Source organism: Myiozetetes cayanensis, unplaced genomic scaffold, assembly GCF_022539395.1.
Source record: "Myiozetetes cayanensis isolate MyiCay16 unplaced genomic scaffold, myiCay2020 scf14, whole genome shotgun sequence".
Classification (NCBI taxonomy): Eukaryota; Metazoa; Chordata; class Aves; order Passeriformes; family Tyrannidae; genus Myiozetetes; species Myiozetetes cayanensis.
In genome coordinates, this window is record NW_026087048.1 from 12,755,892 (window position 1) to 12,774,611 (window position 18,720).

The following is an 18,720-nucleotide window of genomic DNA, read 5'->3' on the forward strand; positions in this document are numbered from 1 at the left end:
GTGGTGTCATTTGTTCCCCGAGTGATATTTTTGAAGGGTGCTGGCTGCGAGCGTTCGCCGCGTTCAACCACGCGTTGGCACAATCTGTGCCGGAGCAGGCAGACGGCTTGTGCTCAGCCTCCCCCGGCACGGCTCCTCCTCCACCGGGAGGGAGCAAAGGGAGTATTCGGCCGCTGTCAGCGCCACTGACCCCTCGGCCAAAATAGCTCCCAAAGGATGTATTGTGGGGTAATTGCCATGATAACATCTTGTCTGCTGAGAGCCGGGCGGAGACCTGGGACGGCTTATCTTGCCCGCGGCTGGGGCAGCTCCGACCATGCCGGGGGACTGCAGAGCGCCATGGGCCACAGTGCTACCCCTGATGGGTGACACGGGACGTTGCGACACAAGGGGACACCAGCTCAGCTGATGCCCGGCCCGGCGGCTGCGGGCCCGGCCCCGTCACTCCCCGCGCCACAGCCTGGAGGGAGGTGACGGGGGTTAATCGCCCACCGCCTCCCCTCTGACCCCTCTGTGGGTTTTTCTCTTGTATGGTCATTTAGCCGTCCCCTGACACAAAAGGGAGCGATTAAACACAGCTCAGGCCCTTCATGCTTTAGTGGATTAATTTGCTGATCCCCCATGGATTAAAGGTCTCGACAGGATCAGCGGGAGCAGCGGGGCAGACCCCGGCGGGAGGAGGCCAGCGATAGTCCCGGGCAAGCCCCAGCCCGCAGCAATCCCCCTCTCCTGGGACCTCGTGGTGTCACCGAGCCGTGTCAGGGTTCAAGGCATCGGAAGCTCGCCTAAATACCGCACGCCCCAACCCTCCTGCTCGCGTTGCCGACTGCCGAGGGATGCAGGGTCGCTATCTCCCACCTCGCTCCAGGGAGCTGAGCCTGTTCCTCTGCACCCAGCAAAGGCGAATGGGGGCAGCGTGACCGGCTCTTCCAAAGGAAAGGGGGAACAGTGGTGACTTTGGGGGGCCGCACCGAAACGAGGCGGGAGCGCCGTTGCCCTCCCCAGGCCTGCGGGAAGCAGAGATTGCATCTGCCTTTAATTACTCCCTCTCTGCATATCAGATGCTCGTGCACCTTCTGCACATGAATGCTGATTAATTGCAGGGTTAGGCTCCGAGGCAGGCCGGACCACATTATTTCTGATGTTTGCTCTTTTCACGAGGAGAATAAATGCCATGAATCCACAGTAATCAGTGGCTTTTAGCTTGTCACTCTTATGACACTCTTTACTTAGACCAGGAAATGGCAAATGTGGTGGAAATAAGAACTTTATTATCTTTTTTTTTTTTTCTTTTCTCCCAAAAGGGAGGTGTGTGTGGTGAGGAGGGGGAAGAATGTGGTAGGGGCATCTTGAGGCAGAGGGAGAAAGCGGCTCCATTTTCCCTGTGCCTGAGGAGCTGTGCTTTGCCCTGTTCCATGAGGGAGAGAAGAAAAGCAGCAGCATCATCTTTGTGAAATGAGGACAGGGTGGCCCATCAGGTTGGGGCTGTCCTGGAGCAGTGGTGGCACTCTGGGTACAGTAGAGCTGCAAGGCAGAAGGGTCTCTGCCACCCTCTGTAGGGCCTGTGGCCTGGCCTGAAATGCCGAGCTTGGGCATGCCCTGTATGGCCACATCCCAGGACAGATGTCCACGTGTGCTGTATCCAGCCTAACTAGAGAGGAGGAAGGCCGGGGAAAAACCCAGAAGGATCATCTTAGAATGAGTTGGGTAGGAAGGGACCTTAGAAATCATCTAGTTCCAACCCCCTCATTCCAAGGATTCTGGGACTCCTGGCAGGAATGGGCTCTGGGGGACAAACAGCAGCATCCCACAGCATCTCTCACCACTCATCCCTTGCCTTCCCTTGCCAGCAAGCCCCGTTCTCCTCCCAGCAGAGCCCCATCGGCTCAGGTGGGAAACCCTTTCACCGCCTCCCTCAATGCCCTGCTACCGATCTCATTGCCACCGCTTAGCTCAGTGCGAGGGCAGCCCTCGGCTTTTCAGCAGCGAACATCTGGCGTGCGGCGGGCGGCTGGCCACCGGCCGCCCCAGCCCCCTCCCCGCGCCGCCCCGCCGGGGATGCCCGCAATTAGGCAGCCCCGAGCCCCTGGCCGTGGCCCCACTCAGGTGAGTGCCCGGTTCCGAGGATGGAGGTGTAATTAAGGTTAATCAGAGGGCCGGGGGTCAGGGTGGTGGTGGGGAGACCCAGCGAGCCTAATGGCGGCCATAATTAGGCAGCTGTGGAGAAGCGGTTAATGAAGACGGCAACCGTTAATAAAGCTCTTCCTGAGCAGCCTTCTGGCCCGGGTAATTGAGGGATTTGCAAGTGCCATCTCCCCCTTAACCCTGTAATGAGCAGACCCATGGCAGCCCGCGTTAACCCTTCCAGGGACAGAGGCGGTGGCGGCGGGGCCATCAGCCGCTTTGCGGGGGTGTGCCAGCAGGGCTGGGGTCGTGGGATGTGGGTTTGAGCATCTCTCCTTGCCACCGGGTCCCCAGGGCTCCCTCTGCCCCGTGGCTTCCCTGGGAGCCCTTTGAGCCATGCTCAAAGCGGCTGGCAGAGACTTTTCTCGCAGATGCTGTGGTTTCCCACGCCTGCCTCGGCATTATGCAATCCCCCAGCCCTCGCCGCCCCCCCGGCCCCACCACCCACCAGCGCCGGGATGTCATCATCAGCCCAGGCCCTGGGAACCCACATTGTTAGCTTAGTAAATAGAGAAATCCCCACTCAAGCATTGCAAATGAGGGCAGAGGGGGAGCCGGGGAACCGCGCCGGCCACGGCGGGCCGCAGGGTCTCTCCCCTCTCTCTCTCTCTTTGAGTTGTCAGATGAATTCAGTGGTTAACAAAGAGCAAGGGAGGGAGCTGAGCTGCCGTCGCAGCTGGGCAGGGCGGTAAGAGGAGGCAGGACTGCAATGCCACCACTCCAGCGAGCAGCTTCGGCCCTGCAATACCTGCTGCAGATGGGCAGGAGCCCGGTGTACCCCTGAGGCTGTGCTGGCCGTGTACCTGAGCATCAGTAACTCCTCACCCTGAGGCTTGTACTGCAACAGGGGGTGACATTTCAGGGCATGGGACAGCGGGGGAAAAGCAGAGGGGCCAGGGACACATCCCATCCTTGCTTTGGTTCTCTGCTGCTGGTTGTACCTGCATAGCTGCAATTCCCCAGCGAGTCCTGGGGACCCTGATGAGCTATGGGGACCCACAGTACCCAAATGCTTGTGAGCATCCTGAATGTGTCAATAAGGAAGTGAGGCAGATCAAAAGACACAGAAATGCTTTTATTTTGGTCTGAAATAGAAAACAAGCACAAAGAGGTTGTTTTTACAGAGTGGTGATTCTGCTTCTCTGAATGGGGCATGGAAATTACTCAGTGAGTGGCCCGGTGACCAGTGCCAGCTCTGGCAGCAGTGATGTTACTTTGACTGTAACACAGCAAAGCCTCCCTTGGCCCTACCAGGAGTTTTCCTTCATCTCTTACCAGGGATCCTCCTGTTTCCCTCTAGCTCTGGGTTTCTGCATACACAGGGAGGTGTTGAGAAGGGCACACCCCCGCCATGCAAGGTGCTCAAGGGCTGAGACCTGCTGTACGAGTACATCCCACTTGGCATTAGTGTCTGGAGCCAGAGTCCATGCTGACATCACTGCCTACCTGACTGCCCTGCAGCAGGCAGGGCAACCTGGGGGGAGTGGCGTCTTTAAAATCTTTATTAAGATGTGGAGCTGAGGGTGCCCTCCTCTGCCAGTTGCCTTAGCCTAGAGCTGGTGAAGGTTGTGGAAACGTGTCAGCTTCACAGACTTTCTGGTGCTGTGAGCAGCGGTGCCATTCCTGATGCCAAGCAGTGCTTGAGGTCCCACAGAGCCCACAGAGCTGCTGTCCAAAGGAATCCCAAGGGTTGGCACAGCCACAGGGTCAGGAGGAGCCATGAGATCCTGGCTGGGAGTGGACACCCAGAAGTGAGTGGGTGAGATGGAAGCACAACTTCAGGGCACTTCTCTCTCCTAATAAAAAGCTTTTGCTTTTTTCTGCATCCGTTACTGGATGGTCAGGGAACTCTGCCTAGAGGGCATGTTTTTCCAGGCCATGGTGATTTGTAAGGGGTTGGAGGATCTCAGTCTTTGGTTTCTAATGTTAATCTGGCTTTATTGAGCTGTTCTGTTAAACTCTTCAAATTGTGTGTTTCTATTTTAATAACGTGGTGGGGTTAAAATAAATAAATAAATTTTTAAAAGAGCTTTCTGAAAGTGGTAGAAAAAATGTTTCATTCTATATCTCTGCCCCTGGTTTCTGCTGCTGCAGCTGGACTAGCAGTGGATTCAGAAGGCTTGAGGAGCCCCTGAATACCTACCAGGTGGTTTGTCAGAGCAATGGCAGCTTGGCCACCCTGGTAACTTGTGCCATCAGCTTGTCAGGACCAAATCTTATCCCAGCATAAGCAAAGGCAATTGCTACAGCAATGAGGCAGCCAGAGGCAGAGCTGCTCCGATCCTGTACTTGGGAGTGAACCCCACACTCTGCCCTATTTCCAGAGGTACAACTGGTATCTGGCACCACTGTACCAAGGGTGCCAACCCTGTGCCTGTCCCCAGGCAGGAACAGCCAGGCGGGGAGCACATTAGCCCCTGTCTCCAGGGCTTTCCAGGATGTCACATGGTGCTGCAGCCTGAGGCTTGCTCACAATTCCGACCTCTCCCCAAATCTCTTGGACCTGGCTCAGGTCATCCTCTCCCACCAGATTTACTGCTGGTTATATTGGGGGCATTGGTAGAAGCCAAACCCAACCCCTGAGACAAACCCAAACAGTGGAGAGAGGTTTTCCCTGCCCTATACAACAGTGTGTATGGAGGGCTAAGAAAGAAGATGCTGTGATGAGAGAGCAGCTCCCAGGAATTTAGGGTGGATTTTCTTTTTTTTTTTTTTTTTTTTTGAGGAGAGCAAATTCCTATTAAATCATAGATAAATAAAGGGGAGGAAAAGACTCAGAGGAGACCAAGTGGTCTTCAATAGCTGGTGGCTGCTGGTGTTGAGCATCTCCAACACAGCCTGGTAACAAATATATCCTCTCACCAATAATTTACCAGAAAACCTGCTTTGGCAGATCCCACATCAAATAAAATACATAGATTTTTCATGAGACGGTTTATTTATTTTTTTTTTGGCTCTGTGTTCCATAAAACACATTTACTCAGTCACATACAAAATACATTTATCCAGTTTCTTTAAAACAAACAAAATAACCTCTCCTCTCCATCTGGCCCCTCTCTCTGCTCCTTTCTAGCCTGGTCTGCTTCCCTATTCCTCGCAATATGGAACATGACAGGGTATTTTCAATGCTATTTTTGTCCGTTGTGTCATAGCTTATATTTAAAATAGCATTTAAATCTGCCAAGTAGTGCGGTGTTTTAAACTGCTGTCAGACTGAATTTCTCCTCCTACATACCGCAGATTTCAGCTACGACTTAAAGACAGCTGAGGGAAGCTTTTGAGGAAGGGGGGAGGTGGAGGTGGTTGGGGACCAGATTGTCTGCAGGTGTGAGGACAGTCAAAGGATATTAATAGGGTAAAGGGAGGCTAGAGAGGGGACACAGCCCCAAAGAAAACCAGGGAAGGTGCATATGGGAGTGAAATTGCCTTCCCAAAGGCAGATCTCACTTGGGGCAAAAGGCTGTGGTGGTGGGACCAGGCGTGTGCACCCAGAAGCTGTGCAAATGGGGGCTCCCTGGTCTAAGGGCAAAATGAGAGCCCCCCTAGTATGGGGCATTTGCTCTGCTTTTGCTCACCTTGCAGGTTCCAAAAATAGGGGGGCCAATAGGCTGAGCCTTTAGTGAGAGAGCAGAGGAGGAGGCTGTGCTACCTTGCTTACATTGGGGTTTATTCTCCCTTTCTTCATCATTTATTTTTTGGGACACAGTTGATGTCTGGAAAGCCCTGTGGTGAAGTATTAGAAATGATTCAAGAAATTAGAAATGGTCCAAGGTCAATGCCTGGGAAAGGGCCCATTCCCTCTCTTTATGCCTGTGGGGAATCTAAAAGTCTGCTGGTCCCTTCCTTCCCCACCGTGAAAAAATATCACAGACATCCCCAGCAGAGCTGCCTTGGTTGCAATCACGTTAGAAACATCAGCCTAACTTCTCCCAGCCAAATCCTTGGCCAGTTCAAACCCCCACGGTCCCTCTGAAATCATCTCCCACTGGAGGAGGTCCCCCAGAAATGGGTCTTCTCTTACATCTGAGCCCAAACCACCTTTGCTTCCTATGTTCAGCCTTCAGCCCTTTACTATGGGTGTTGTTGTGCTCCCTTGGTGCCCACAGCTGTCCCCTTCACATGTCCCACTCTACCCATGGGAACATCCCAGTAACATGATGAGTCCTGAGTGACATCTCCCACCCTCTCTGCCTTTGCTCTGCTCTGCCCCATGAACATCCTGCTTGCGTGTCCGTGTCACAGGAAGATGCACCACGTCATTGTGCTCCCAGTTCCTGGCACACAAACAGCACAGGGATTCCCAGGCTGTGGTCCCTGTTACTGCAGCCTCTGCCACCTTCCTTCCTTTTCCACTTGTCTGGGCTCGACTCCCTGCACGGGAATTGTGGATAGCACAGGAAGGGCTAACGGGGGTGGGAGCAGCCCCACACCAAGCCTGGTGGGCATGAGTCACACCACCCTGCTGCAAAAGAGTTCAGTATCTCTTCTTCCCCACATCATTTTGGGCTGCAGTGGAGGTTTGGTGCAGCCCCACCAGAGCAGCTGATGTTCAGGAGGGGTCTACTCCTGCAACCCTCTCTGCTGGAAGATCTCCAGAGACAAGCAGTGTGAGGTCTCTCCAAGCTCTTTGCACAGCCCTGCACCTTCCCCAGTGCTGATGGGGACCACACCAGGCCCCAATGGCCACTCAGTCCTCTCCAGTGCCTGTAGGGATGGATGTTTGATGGGGTGCCTCCAGCCTGCAGCTGCCCTCCACTTTCCAAAGAGGGTTTGGGTTTCTCTCCTGCAGCCGTCCAAGGCTCATTTCTTGCTCCATCCCTGCTGGTGTTTCACCCTCTCCTGGGACACATGTGCCTGCCATTGGTATCTCCTACTCATCTTCTTCTGTCATCACCACCTAAGGAAGGGATAGATTTAATTTTTAGCAATGTGTCCTTTGTGTCAATAACTCCCCCTCGTCCTCTTCTGGGTGCCAGGGATATCTACTCACCCATCTTCTCCTTCCTGCTCTGCACGCAGATTTCACCTCCCTCTCCACCCTCTCTCCCCTTCACCTTTTTCACTTCTGCCCGGAGTTTTCCATCTCTCACCCTTGTTCCCAGAGGGAGAGGTGACCCTTCCCACTTGCTGTGTCATGCAGTGCCACATCCCTCAACACATCCCTGTGCGAGCCCCAAAACCAGCTCTACCACCCCTGTGACAGGATGGCAGAAGCGTCTCCATTACACCCCACAGCGTCAGGATCACCTCACACCTCCAGCTTGTTCCCATTCCCCAGCTCAGTTCAGAATACGATGATGCACCATGAGTGGGGGTGCCTAGTTGGGTTTGGTTATTTATTCCCCCAAAACGCAAGGCTAGGGGTACGACTGGCTCCACGATTGCATCGTGGCGCGTTAATCAGCCGCATTAAAATTCCGAGACAGCTCCTGCCAAAGTGGCTGCGTGCCGTGCAAGGTGGCTGGGAAACGCCGGGAGCCGTGACAGGCAGGCGCAGGCAGACAAAGAGCTCGCTCCGTCACTCCGGGTCTGCTCCTGGAGGAGAAAACCAACACGCACACACACACACACACACACACACACATACACACATCCCTCCACGCCACCACACAGCCCCACGCCGCCCGGCCACGGGGATGCCACCAGAGAGAGCTCACGGCGAGCAAGAGTGCAATGGCCAGCGAGCCTGCCAGCATCCCAGCACCACCCCAGGGGGATGTTTAAGCTGCTTGAGCAACCCGACTGACCCCACGGGGTTGCATGGTACCCATCACGGGGGACTGGCGTGTCACGGTGATGGGGACTACCCCCTGCTTGGCCCCCGGCATCCCATCCCTGCATGCGTGGAAGCGTGTGTCCCCGTGGGATGTGAGCCCCCAGGACGAGGGTCTCCCCAAGCCATGTTCCCCACCAGAGCCCCTGCCAGCTGTAGTAATGCGTTTTGCCACAGGGTGCCACTATGGCAAAGCTGTAAGGCCGCCGGGCCCTCAGCCCTGTTGTGTAAGGATACCTGGCGTTACCCGCCTTACTCGTGGTTTCCTTCTTCCCCTCTGTTCCCTTCTCTCCCCATGCCCCCCGCAAGGAAGCTGCGTCATGAGCCCCCCAAATATTCATCCGAAGGGGACAGTGCTGCCAGGTGACCCCTGTGCTGCAGGACAGAAGAGGGGATGCTGGATCCCCTCGGAGTAGTCCTGAGAATGACACAGTGAGGACTGACACATCAACATGGCATTGCTCTGTCTCCAGCAGAACTGGCAGGGAGGAGAGATTCTGGAGGCTCTGTGGGACCATGTGCAGTGCCCGTGAGTGAGGGGGGTGCTGTGTAACCCAGACATCCGGGAACAATGTGCTGACCCACCGCTCCTCTCCTTCATCTGCGGTGCTGCTCTCCGAGGATGCAGCTCCCCAATAAAGGGGGTCTGGCTCCACTGTTGGGAAGAAAGCAAAGGGCCTGGCAAGCCTACAGCCATTTATTTCCTCCAGCTTTCCTCCAAGGATGGATCTGGTCAGACCTGTCCTCCCACAGCCGGGCCTGTGAACTGCCCGCGGGAAAGGGGATGCTGCAGCTGGGGCACCCCATCCCACCCCAAAGAGCCAGCACTCTGGGATCAAGCAGGCTGGGTCCTACACCCTAAGTTTCTCACCTGCCTGGCACACTCCAGCCCCTTTCCTGCCTCTCCCAAAGATGAGGAGATGCCACAGGGCAGCTCAACCTTGCACCTGCAGCAACATCGCAGCAAACCCACTCTGCACCCGTGCGAGGGGGAGAGCACAGCTCAGCCCAGAAAACAGAGGTGATGAGAGCTATGCAGGATCAGGGCACAAACACAAGATTTTTTAGGGTGAAAAGTGCTCTGCAAATGGCAGGCGGTGGGATCCTGCGTGCTGCATCCGCCGCGGGCGGAGAGAGAAAGAAGATTCGCTTCTTCCCTCGCTAATAAAGTCTGGCTGAAATGACACAGTATAATCAGTGTTTACCTGGGAGTTTACATATGGTTTGTTGTAATTATAGTTTCAATTCCTGCTTTTGCATTTTTTTTTTTATTTTTTTTTCCTAACATCTATTTTTCAATCAGTAAAAGTAAATACTATTTTCAGCCCAATGTAATTCTTCCACTCCCGTGGCCACAAACACAGCGAGGAGAGCGATTCCATTTGCGCGCTGTGCAATTGAGCAGAGAGAGGAGCCCGGCGGCTGTGGGGCATCAGCGAAGCCACGGCCGAGCAGGGACGTGGGGACGAGACTCCCCTCCCCACCACCAGTCCCCCAGGGTCTCCACCCCACCTGGCAGGGCTACCTTTGCTGGTAAAAACCAGCACCAGGCCCAGATGCTGCTTCCCATCGCATCGGCATCGTTAAAACCCTAAAGCTGCCTGGTCGGAGGCAGCAGGGGAGGGATAAGAGCCATTAGGTGAAGCATCATTTTTTTCAGGGCTGGCAAAGCTTTGTTCCAGCTTGGCGACTGAGTTGGCACTAAAAGCACTGTGATCCCCGAGATTTAATTTCAAACCCCTCCATTTTTATGTGTGTGATTTATAACAAATCAAGGATGCCGGTGTCAGGTTCCCTTCTTCACCCAACTATTGTCACACACATACATGCTGATTAAAACCACCCGGCCCCTGCCGTTTCTCCTTGTCCATCCATCAGCTACTCTGGGTACAAACTTAGACATCCCAGTCCTAGCCCACACCTCCATGTTCTGGTGCCCTGGGTTTTAAGCCAATATTGAGTAATAATTTGGTTTGCTCATACACACATTAAATATATACAAATAAGTTTGTTTATTTATTTATGTCGTGCACCTAATTCCTTGTCGAAATAATCGGGAGCTCTGTCTTAGGGACGAATTGGGTATTATTTGGATACAGAATAAACATGTTGCCCTAGAGACACACAGAGGGTTTCTGCCTCGGCCACTCCGGTTGAATATTTGCCGGTTCAGACGCCGTCTGAACTCGGTGCCAAGGCAGAGCCGCTGCCGGAGGCCAGTGGGCAGCTGGGCAATGAAGAGGACTGAGGAGGGGACCCTTCTCCTGCTCAGAGCCTCAACCCCTCAGGGGCAGCTGAGGCCAGCAGTCCTGCCTGCACCCCATTACACCCCAACATCCTCATCATCCTCATTTTGGGGGTAAAAAACAGATGATGAGGATGCTTCTTCTGGAGCTGTGTTCTCGGCCTCCACCCTCCCACATGCCCTGCTGCCAGCCACAGGAATTTATTCTTTTTTTTAACCATCCCCAAAAAAGGGCTGTTTTCTCAACAGTGGCACAAGCTACCCTGAATATCCCTGGAACCAGAGGGGAATGTTTCAGCAAGGGGTTTGGGAGGGGACCCTTGCCCCCAAGACCCCAGCACGGCACGCAGGGATTTGGGCTGTGGCTGTGCAGGAGCAGAGCCTCCCTGCAGCAACCAGGGCTCCCCGGGCATTCAGAGTTTGGCTGCACCAAAAACATCCATCCCAAAGCACCCACAGCTTTGGCCAATGCATTCCAGAGGGGCTGAGTTTGGGTTTTCCAAAGATAGGAGGAAGGAGGGGGAATATTCACTGGGTCAAGAAAAGGATCCCTCTCCCGCCACTGCCTTACACTGAAAAGAAAATTAAAACCCAAGCAGTTTTAAAAAGATAAAATAAAACAAAATTGTTTTATCTCTCCCTTCCACAAAAAAAAAAAAATGCTCTTCTCACCAATCTCAAACATGAATATATTTTCTTAGTATATTTCTTTAAAGCCTACCACACTCAGCCTTTTTCCCCCCAAATTAAGAATGAGCTGGTTTAAACTCTCACCCAAAATATTTATTGCAAGGAACAAAGATATTGGAATTGTCTCTAGCATTGGATTTCAATTCTCCCTTTCAGGCTTTTATCTTTTCAATCCAAATTTCAGTGACAATAATCCAATTTTGATTGACATTAAAATTATTTATTGTCACATTGTAGCTGTTTAATAAATTGTGCCTGCTTTATTTTTTGGCTTATAAATACTGTATCTTTACTACCTTGGTGCTTAATTCAAGGGAAGAAACCACTTCTGAAGGTAGACAGCAATAGTCTTCGCCCAGGCAAGATATATAAATGCCTTTTTACACACATGAACCTGAAGAAAGAGCTGATTCCACCTTTTAACTAATTTCTGTATTTTAAATCTCTCTGGTTTATACAATTTTGCTTTATTTTCCAATGGTAAAATATGCTCCTGTGAGCTATGTGTAAAACGAAGATTATTTTAATCTCCTTTCAGATACAGAACAATTATTTGCCAGGAACACTTAAAAAATCAGGAAAACAATTCATGACACTTTCATGATCCAGATTTGAGAGATTTTTCACCATTCTGGGAGTGAGTTCATAAAAAAAAAAATTAAAACAAAGCCAGGCGACATCCATTTCAGAGTGCCATTAAAATCTGGGTCGCGTTGCAAATGATTTTCTTTTTTTTTTTTTTTTTTTAATTTCCACAAATTACTGAAAGTTAAAAGAACCATCATCCTCTTTTAAAAAAAAAAAAGAGAGACAGAAAATTAAAAAATAACATAGAAAAATGTAGCCCTTTTAGAATAAACCAAAAGCAGTTCCTTGACAGAAATATTTCCCTGGGTGGAAGATTTCAAGCCTGTGTCCCAGAGATGCTTTTTCCTGGAGGGGGGCCTGCCTTTTTGCACTGGGTGCCAGGTGTTGCTGAGGGGTGCCGAGGATTCCAGTGCCAAGGGGTGCTACAGGGACACAGCATCTCACTCCGTGCTTGCAGCAGGAAGAGGAGGCTGTTTGCTCAGTGTCTAAAATGCCCTGAAAACCCTTTTGGGGGGAGCCTGTTGGCAGATAAAGGAGGTGTCTGCCAGGGGAGGTGGGTTTGTTCCCTGTGCAAATCAGGGTGGAGGGGCCAGGGCCCCGGTTGGCCTTGTGGGACCCGGGAGGGATGCAGGGTAAGGCAGGGAGCAAGGATGCTCCGCAGGACTCAGTCTTGGGCACCTCTGCACCCGCTCCCCAATGCACAGACCCACTGCCACCCTCCCCTGCAGCACCCTCCCCTCCCCAAAACTATCCCAAAGCCCAAATCTACATCTTCTTACATCTACACAGGTTAGGTCCCTGCTCCATTATCGACGCTGCTATTTCAGGGTGGTGTTAGGGCGAGGCCTTCCCCACAGCAATGTGGGGTGTCCTGGGGACACAGACCCTCACCCAGTGCCAGGGGGGACAGTGGAGTTGCCCTGGGTCTCCCTGCTGATGTCCTGCACTGCCTCTCCCGGTGCCAGGCAGCCTCAATGGCTCTGGCAGCCACATTTGTTTACGGGCTGAATTTGTATTAGAACGGTTCATTATTTTCCTGACTGGCAGGTTTCCAGGGTCCGTGCTAGTTAATAATTGCTGCCAATTAAACCTTCACAAAATATGCATTGCAGGGATGGGGATGGGGGGGACACAACACGCGAGGATTTCTCCCAAGCCCACGGATGGCTCGTGCCGCCGTGGAGGAGCCCCATGGAGGGTTGGGGATGCTGTGTGGCATCGCTGCTCACCACGGGAACCTCCCGGGGATGGGACAGCTGAGCTCCCCAAGATGGGGATCCTTTCAAGGCTGTCACTGCAAAGGGGTTTTGTCTCTTTACGGGGTCCAAATTTGCAGCTGGTGGAGGGAACACAGCAGGATCCAGCCCAGCCCTGTGGATTGCAACCCCCTCGACCTTGCAGGTACCAACTTGCCCATCCCAAGCCTTGGCATGCCTGCTTGCCCTGGGGATGTATGTCTGCAGGGTGGGCAGGCAGGGCTTGGGACATTTATCCAACCCTAGACATCCCACTGCAGCTGCAATAACGTTTCTTTCAACGCACAACTCCCTCTTTCCCTGCCTTTCTACTTGTTCCCTTCCGCTGCTGGAACACCCTCTGTCTCCGCAGGCCAGCAGACCATCTCCCCCACATCCCACCCTGACCCCACTTCGCACCCAGATCCAGGCACAGCCTGGGAATAAAGCATTTCTCAGGGGTGAAACACAAACAAATCTCCATGGTCCAAAACCCACCTGGGGCTGGGGCTGCCCAGCTCCTTCCACCTGTGACTTCGGGTGTCTTTTACAAGCCGTGAAGACGCAAGCACGTTTCCCGACCACCACTTGAAAAGCAGCCAAAGAACAGGAATTCTTTAGAATCATTATTTAGCGAACGCTCACCCCGCTCTTTGAAGCTGGGAAGCTCGGCAGAGAGGCTGGGTGTTCAGGCGGGCTGTGGCTACGGGAAGGCTGGGGGGAATGTTTCTTGGATGCTAAAATCGCTCGGAGAGATGCAGGAGCGGGAGCGCGTTCGTGGGGAGGACGGCTGATGGGGAACCGCTGCCTTTCAGAAAGGCAAATAATCGCAGCCTAGGTTAGCTTTTCTGTCGAGAGAATAATTGTGCTTCTAAAGGCCCTGATATGATGAGCAGCACTGCTTTGAAATAGAAATAAATACATAAATAAATCAGGGATCTTGGACTGATTAAGGCAATTGCTTCCCTTGCTTTTGCAACCCCTTTGGGTCCTGGTTCCCAGAGCCAATTACATATTTAAAAAGTTTCTCTCTGGAAAAAAAAAAAAAAAAGAGGACTTGCAACTCTAAAATAAAGTTTCTTTGTGGTTGCCTAATGAACGGCAAGGGCCAGGGCAGTTTACAGTTATTAATTGGTTTTAAATGGCCCTAGCTCTGTCTCGGAGCATTATTTTGAGCTGGCCACAATGTGCCTGTGTCCTCCTGGCTGCCCGACACGGGGTCAGGGCACACTGGGCACAACTGGCCCGAGCCCCTTTGTGTGGGTGAGCAGCCAGCCCGCCTCCCCCATGGCCTCTCCTCCTCCTCCACCCCATGGTCAGCACTACAAAACCTCCCTGGGGACCTGGCAAGCTCCCACTGCATCAACCAGGGTATGGATGCAGCCAATGGGAAGAGGAACTAGGAAGATTCTGAGGATGCTCAGCCATTGCTTTTCCAAATGAATTCACAATTTCTCCAGCTCCCTTCTCCCTCCAGTATGACTATGGGGAAGATTTGCTTTGCTACCCACTTCCCACTTTATCCCCCACCTCAGCACACCACAAAACCCTCCTTGCTACCCAAACCCCAGCTTATTTCTAGGTTCTGCATGGCCACAACACATTGGGGCTCAGCAGCCAGCAGCAGCCCAGGCACTGCCTAAGCATCGCTTGGCACATCACATCTAACACCACCGTGCACCTTCAAGCATCAAGCAGGCAGAGAAAAGGCTCTATTCCTCACCCAAAAAACTCCCAGGAACTGAGCAAACAGTTTCCTTGCCATGAGGATGGGGAAAATAAATCTTTCTTCCAGCCCAAGGAGGTGCAGAAACCTCAATCCTAAAGAGAGGCAAGGCTTGAGCCATGGGCCTTCTTGGATGTCTTCTCCATGAAAATATTCATTATTGACAGCAGAAGTTATATTGGATTGGGTTTGGGATGTAAGGAAACTCTGGAGATTATTGATATTTTCCAGAGATGCTTCCAAACCTATTCTTGGGCTTGAACGCCGTTGCGTGTGTCATCTCCAATGAACAGTTTTAAGCTTTAATTCAAAAAATAGCATTATGTTTATAATACTATATAAGGTTTTCTCCTGGCTGTACGCACGGGACTATATATGTGTCGGTGTGTGGGTGCGGGTGTGTGTGCAGGGATGTAATGAGACAAACAACTCAATCTGGAGCCGGTGGGGAGGAGGAGCCGCACACGCAGCCCCGAGCAGCGGCTGGTTCCCTTTGGTACCAGTTCAGTTTCTATTTTACCAGCCAGGCAGAGTCATCTGAATAAACATGTTATCGTTGGGACCAATCTGTAGATAAACAGTCGGTGATGTTGTAGGTGCAGGAATACACCTGGGGGTGTGTGGAGGGGGGGTGTTCTCCAGCTGTTGAATGCTGGAGATGGGGCTGGTGCGTGACAAGATGCCAGACGGCTTTTCAGCACGTCAAATCCGTATCTCAGCATTTTTCACGGCGCAGAGAGGAAACAGTAATTAAGCGACAGGACTTACACGACTTCTGCGTTGGAGAACCCTTTCAGCCCTGTGCACGTGTGTGCTGACGTGCCCCACCCCACCAGGTGTGGCCTCACCGCTTTTTAAACACAATCCTGATGGGTTTGTGTCATAATGGATAAATTATTCAGCGGAAAAAGTGTTTCCCCTGTTCTGGGATTTTCCTGCTAACACCGCATTGGTCATTTCTGTTGGTCCCTGCCCAGCTCTACTGGTTTTACAAAATGCTCTGGAATAATACCGGGAATAGCAGCGTGTGGGAAGGAGAAAGGTTTTATCTGCATGGGGTCTTCCATCTCCAGCTCTGTTTCTATGGATATCTGCATGGAGTTTATATTTATCTCTCCCATTTGAGCCATGTGTGCAACTTCGGAGGAGGAGGAGGAGGCCAAGAGCAGAGCCGCTCCACTGCTGGCTCTGCTGAGCTCTGAATCCTTTGGGTCAACAGGGACAGATCACCCAGTTTGCCAACGCCAGCCAAAATGTCACTGAGAGGAGGAGAAGCTGCAGAAATACTTGGGCTAGAGCTTAACACAGCAGCAGACACTGTGTCCAGCAGGGAAGTGGCCCTTCTGCAGCCCCCAGACACCGGTCAGGGAAGTCAGGGCAGGAGCATCACTCCTGGTCCCCAGTCCCTCCCACAGCTGCCCTGTAGGTGTCCAAATTTCCTGGTAGCGAGAGATTTTCCATCTGTCACATTGTCCTTTGCTGTCAGGAGAGGAGTCGGCACAGCCCTGGTGCCGGGGGGAGCGTGCCGGGTGCCGGAGCAGGTAGGAGTGGGAAGGCGAGCACATGACTCGGCCTGGCCCCGGTGCACCAGCTCCCAGAGCATTACCATGATGGCTCCATCATTAATTGATCAATCACTGGATGACAGTTAATTAAGTAGAAAATAAAGCTACTCTGCCCAGCCTGGCATTAGTAGGCAGCGGCATTAAGATTTCTGGAGTACAAGGGGGAAATTAAAACACAAAGACACAGCTGGAGGAATAACCCCATTGCTGGTGGCTGGGGGTGGCAGCCTGGCATGATGCTCCCTGGGCCAGGAGATGCAGGCAGACCCTGCATGGCAGCAGTGGCTGTTCTTGGCTTCTCCCCTTCCCCAGAAGCTGGATCTCACCCTCCAGGCATAACCCCCATTATCCATGTGCCCCTTCCACAATGGCTCTGGTGCTGGGCACCGGCCACCAGCCGCTTACCAACCTACAGATCTGCAAAGGGGCTTTTCCTTTCAATCCTGTTTTCCCATCTCTCAGTCCTGCTCTGTGGACTAACCCACAGCCAGGTTGAGGAAAGAGAGAAAGCCAGATAGAAAGCATCCTCTTGCCCCCCGCCTTGTGTGCCTGGGATTGTCTTGATATGAAGAATTATGGGTTTTGTTAAAAACTATTACTAATGAGGCGTCTTTCCTGCCCTTAATTGTTGCCAAGGCGATGACCCCAGCCAGCCATCTTTAATTAACTTAGACTAGATCTCCTGAAATGAGTTCCTCGGGTAAATTGCTCACCACAGCTTTCAGGCACGGAGCCGTGTTTGCCAGGGCCACCCGCTCCGGCGCGCCACCACAACCACCGGCAGAGGTGATGGCATGGGCTGGTGTCCCCCCCTCTGCCTCCCCCTGCCACCACCAGGCCAGGCAATCCAAAAGCCAACGGGTAGAAACTCAGAGTAATACAGGGACAAGATGAAGGAGTGACTGATGCCTGATCACGGAGAGCGGGATGAATGTGGATTTCTCCATGAAAAGGGAATTCTCCCTGGCTGCTGGCTGCTCCCATCATGGGGGCTGTGGGACCAGCCGCATGGTGGCTGGCACCTCTCCAAGCAAAAATCACATTTCCTGCCTGACAGATAACGTCGGTCAAGAGAATGCCAAGGACGATTCCTGAAAATGCCATAATTGTTTTAATCTGATGGCGGATAAAAGATAATGATGCTAACAATATTTAAACGTAATTATAGTTTCCTGCGGCTGTTGGGCTCTCTGAATCCTCTCCACTCAAGTGGCTTTGTTTACGAGCAGCTCCAATAAGGCAGCGCCCGTTTTCCTCTTCTATCGCCTTCACACCTGCACCTCCATCGAGGCAGGGGGTGGACACATGCCAAGAGGCTGGATCTCCTCAGGAACGAGTGCTGGCCAGCTCTGCAGCCCCCCCGGCTCTCCTGGTTTTGGCCCACTATCACCCATCCTCTGTCTCCTGGGATGTGATGCCTGCCTTGGGAAAGGGAATGGGATGATGGTGCTTGGACCATGGCAACCCCAGAAGAGTAGGGATCTGTATGGGGGGTTTTAGGAACAGGTGGTAGGAGTAAATCCCCCCTCATTGGGATGGGAGAGGCATATGGTGGCTGGTTTATACCAGTCACCTGTGTCAGAGCTTTGCCCTCCCTATAGCCCCCAAATCCCATCCTCAGCTCCCCTCCAAGGTAAAATCCCCAATATCAACATAAAACAACAAAGCACGAAAAAAGGGAATTTTCAGGAATGATTTGCTGATGGCAAACAAATAAAAGGCACCGGAGGTGGATGTCTGGGGGCTTGCAATCTGCAGGAGAAGAAAATGGAGGAAGAAGAAAATGGGATGAATCCCTACATCGGAGACCCTCCTACATAGGGTACTTCTACCACCGTCTCAAAGGATTCCCCCCAGTCTTTGGGGGGGCTGAATGCGCTGGCAGCCCAGGTAGGGATAGAAGAGGTTGCAAACAGAGCTTGATCCAGTGCACAGAAACAAGTAGTGAGAAAAGACGGGATTTAGGCAAGGCTTTTAGAAGAACTTAAATATGAAATGGCTATTTCAGTAGCTGGAGTTTAGCCTCCTGTGTGAATCGGTCTTTGTAAATAGGAATGGAGGATAGCCAACTTCCCGAAAAGGGCTCTATGGGGGGTCCGGAAAACCACAACATCCCGAGTTTAATGGGGAAAACAGATAGAAATGGTAACAAAGAATGGGGAGAAACAGCAATAAACCTGATTGTTTGGTAAATAAGGCCGAGCCTGTTGCCGAGAAGTGAAGTTTGAAAAGCAGCTGGGGAATGAATAACCAGTTAAAAGTTAGGAGACAAAGTGGCATAACAAACCCAGGGGGTTCCCAGTGCTGAGGGGTCAGTGCAGGAGCCCTCGCAGCAGGCAGGAGCGCGAGCCTTCGGAAGTGCCAGGGAGGAGGGAGGAAGCAGCAACAGGACAATATCCACTGCTGCTCCAACACAGTAAAATCTGGCACTGTACAGAGGGGAAGGGTCTTGCTGTGCTGATGGACTTGGCCTTCAAATGAAGGAGGAATTCAGTGTTGAGTACAGAGAAAATCCACTGTAGGCACACAGCAATGAAACAGCTACGTCTGTTGAGGAAGAGCACTCCAAGGCATGGATATGACTTTGAAAAGATTGGCTTGGTCACTGGCAGGGGTAAAGAGGCACATGGCATGTCAGGAATGACTTGGGATAGACCAGAGAAGAGGGCATGCGATCGGTGAGGGAAGGGCAGGGATTGGCTCACCCTATGCCA

At 52.4% G+C, this 18,720-nt stretch overlaps 1 long non-coding RNA gene across 2 annotated transcripts; it reads right to left on the bottom strand.

Annotated features, from left to right (window-relative positions):
* Positions 1 to 5,103: 5,103 nt before the first annotated feature.
* On the bottom strand, positions 5,104 to 14,707 carry LOC126636867 (uncharacterized). Of its 2 annotated transcripts, XR_007628150.1 has the most exons (3): positions 14,439 to 14,707; positions 13,214 to 13,302; positions 5,104 to 7,081 (listed from the first exon to the last, which is right to left on the bottom strand). It is a non-coding gene; the product is annotated as an uncharacterized LOC126636867 (long non-coding RNA). The 2 variants fall into 2 exon arrangements; XR_007628149.1 differs by lacking the exon at positions 14,439 to 14,707 and having other exon boundaries at positions 13,214 to 13,413.
* Positions 14,708 to 18,720: the final 4,013 nt, after the last annotated feature.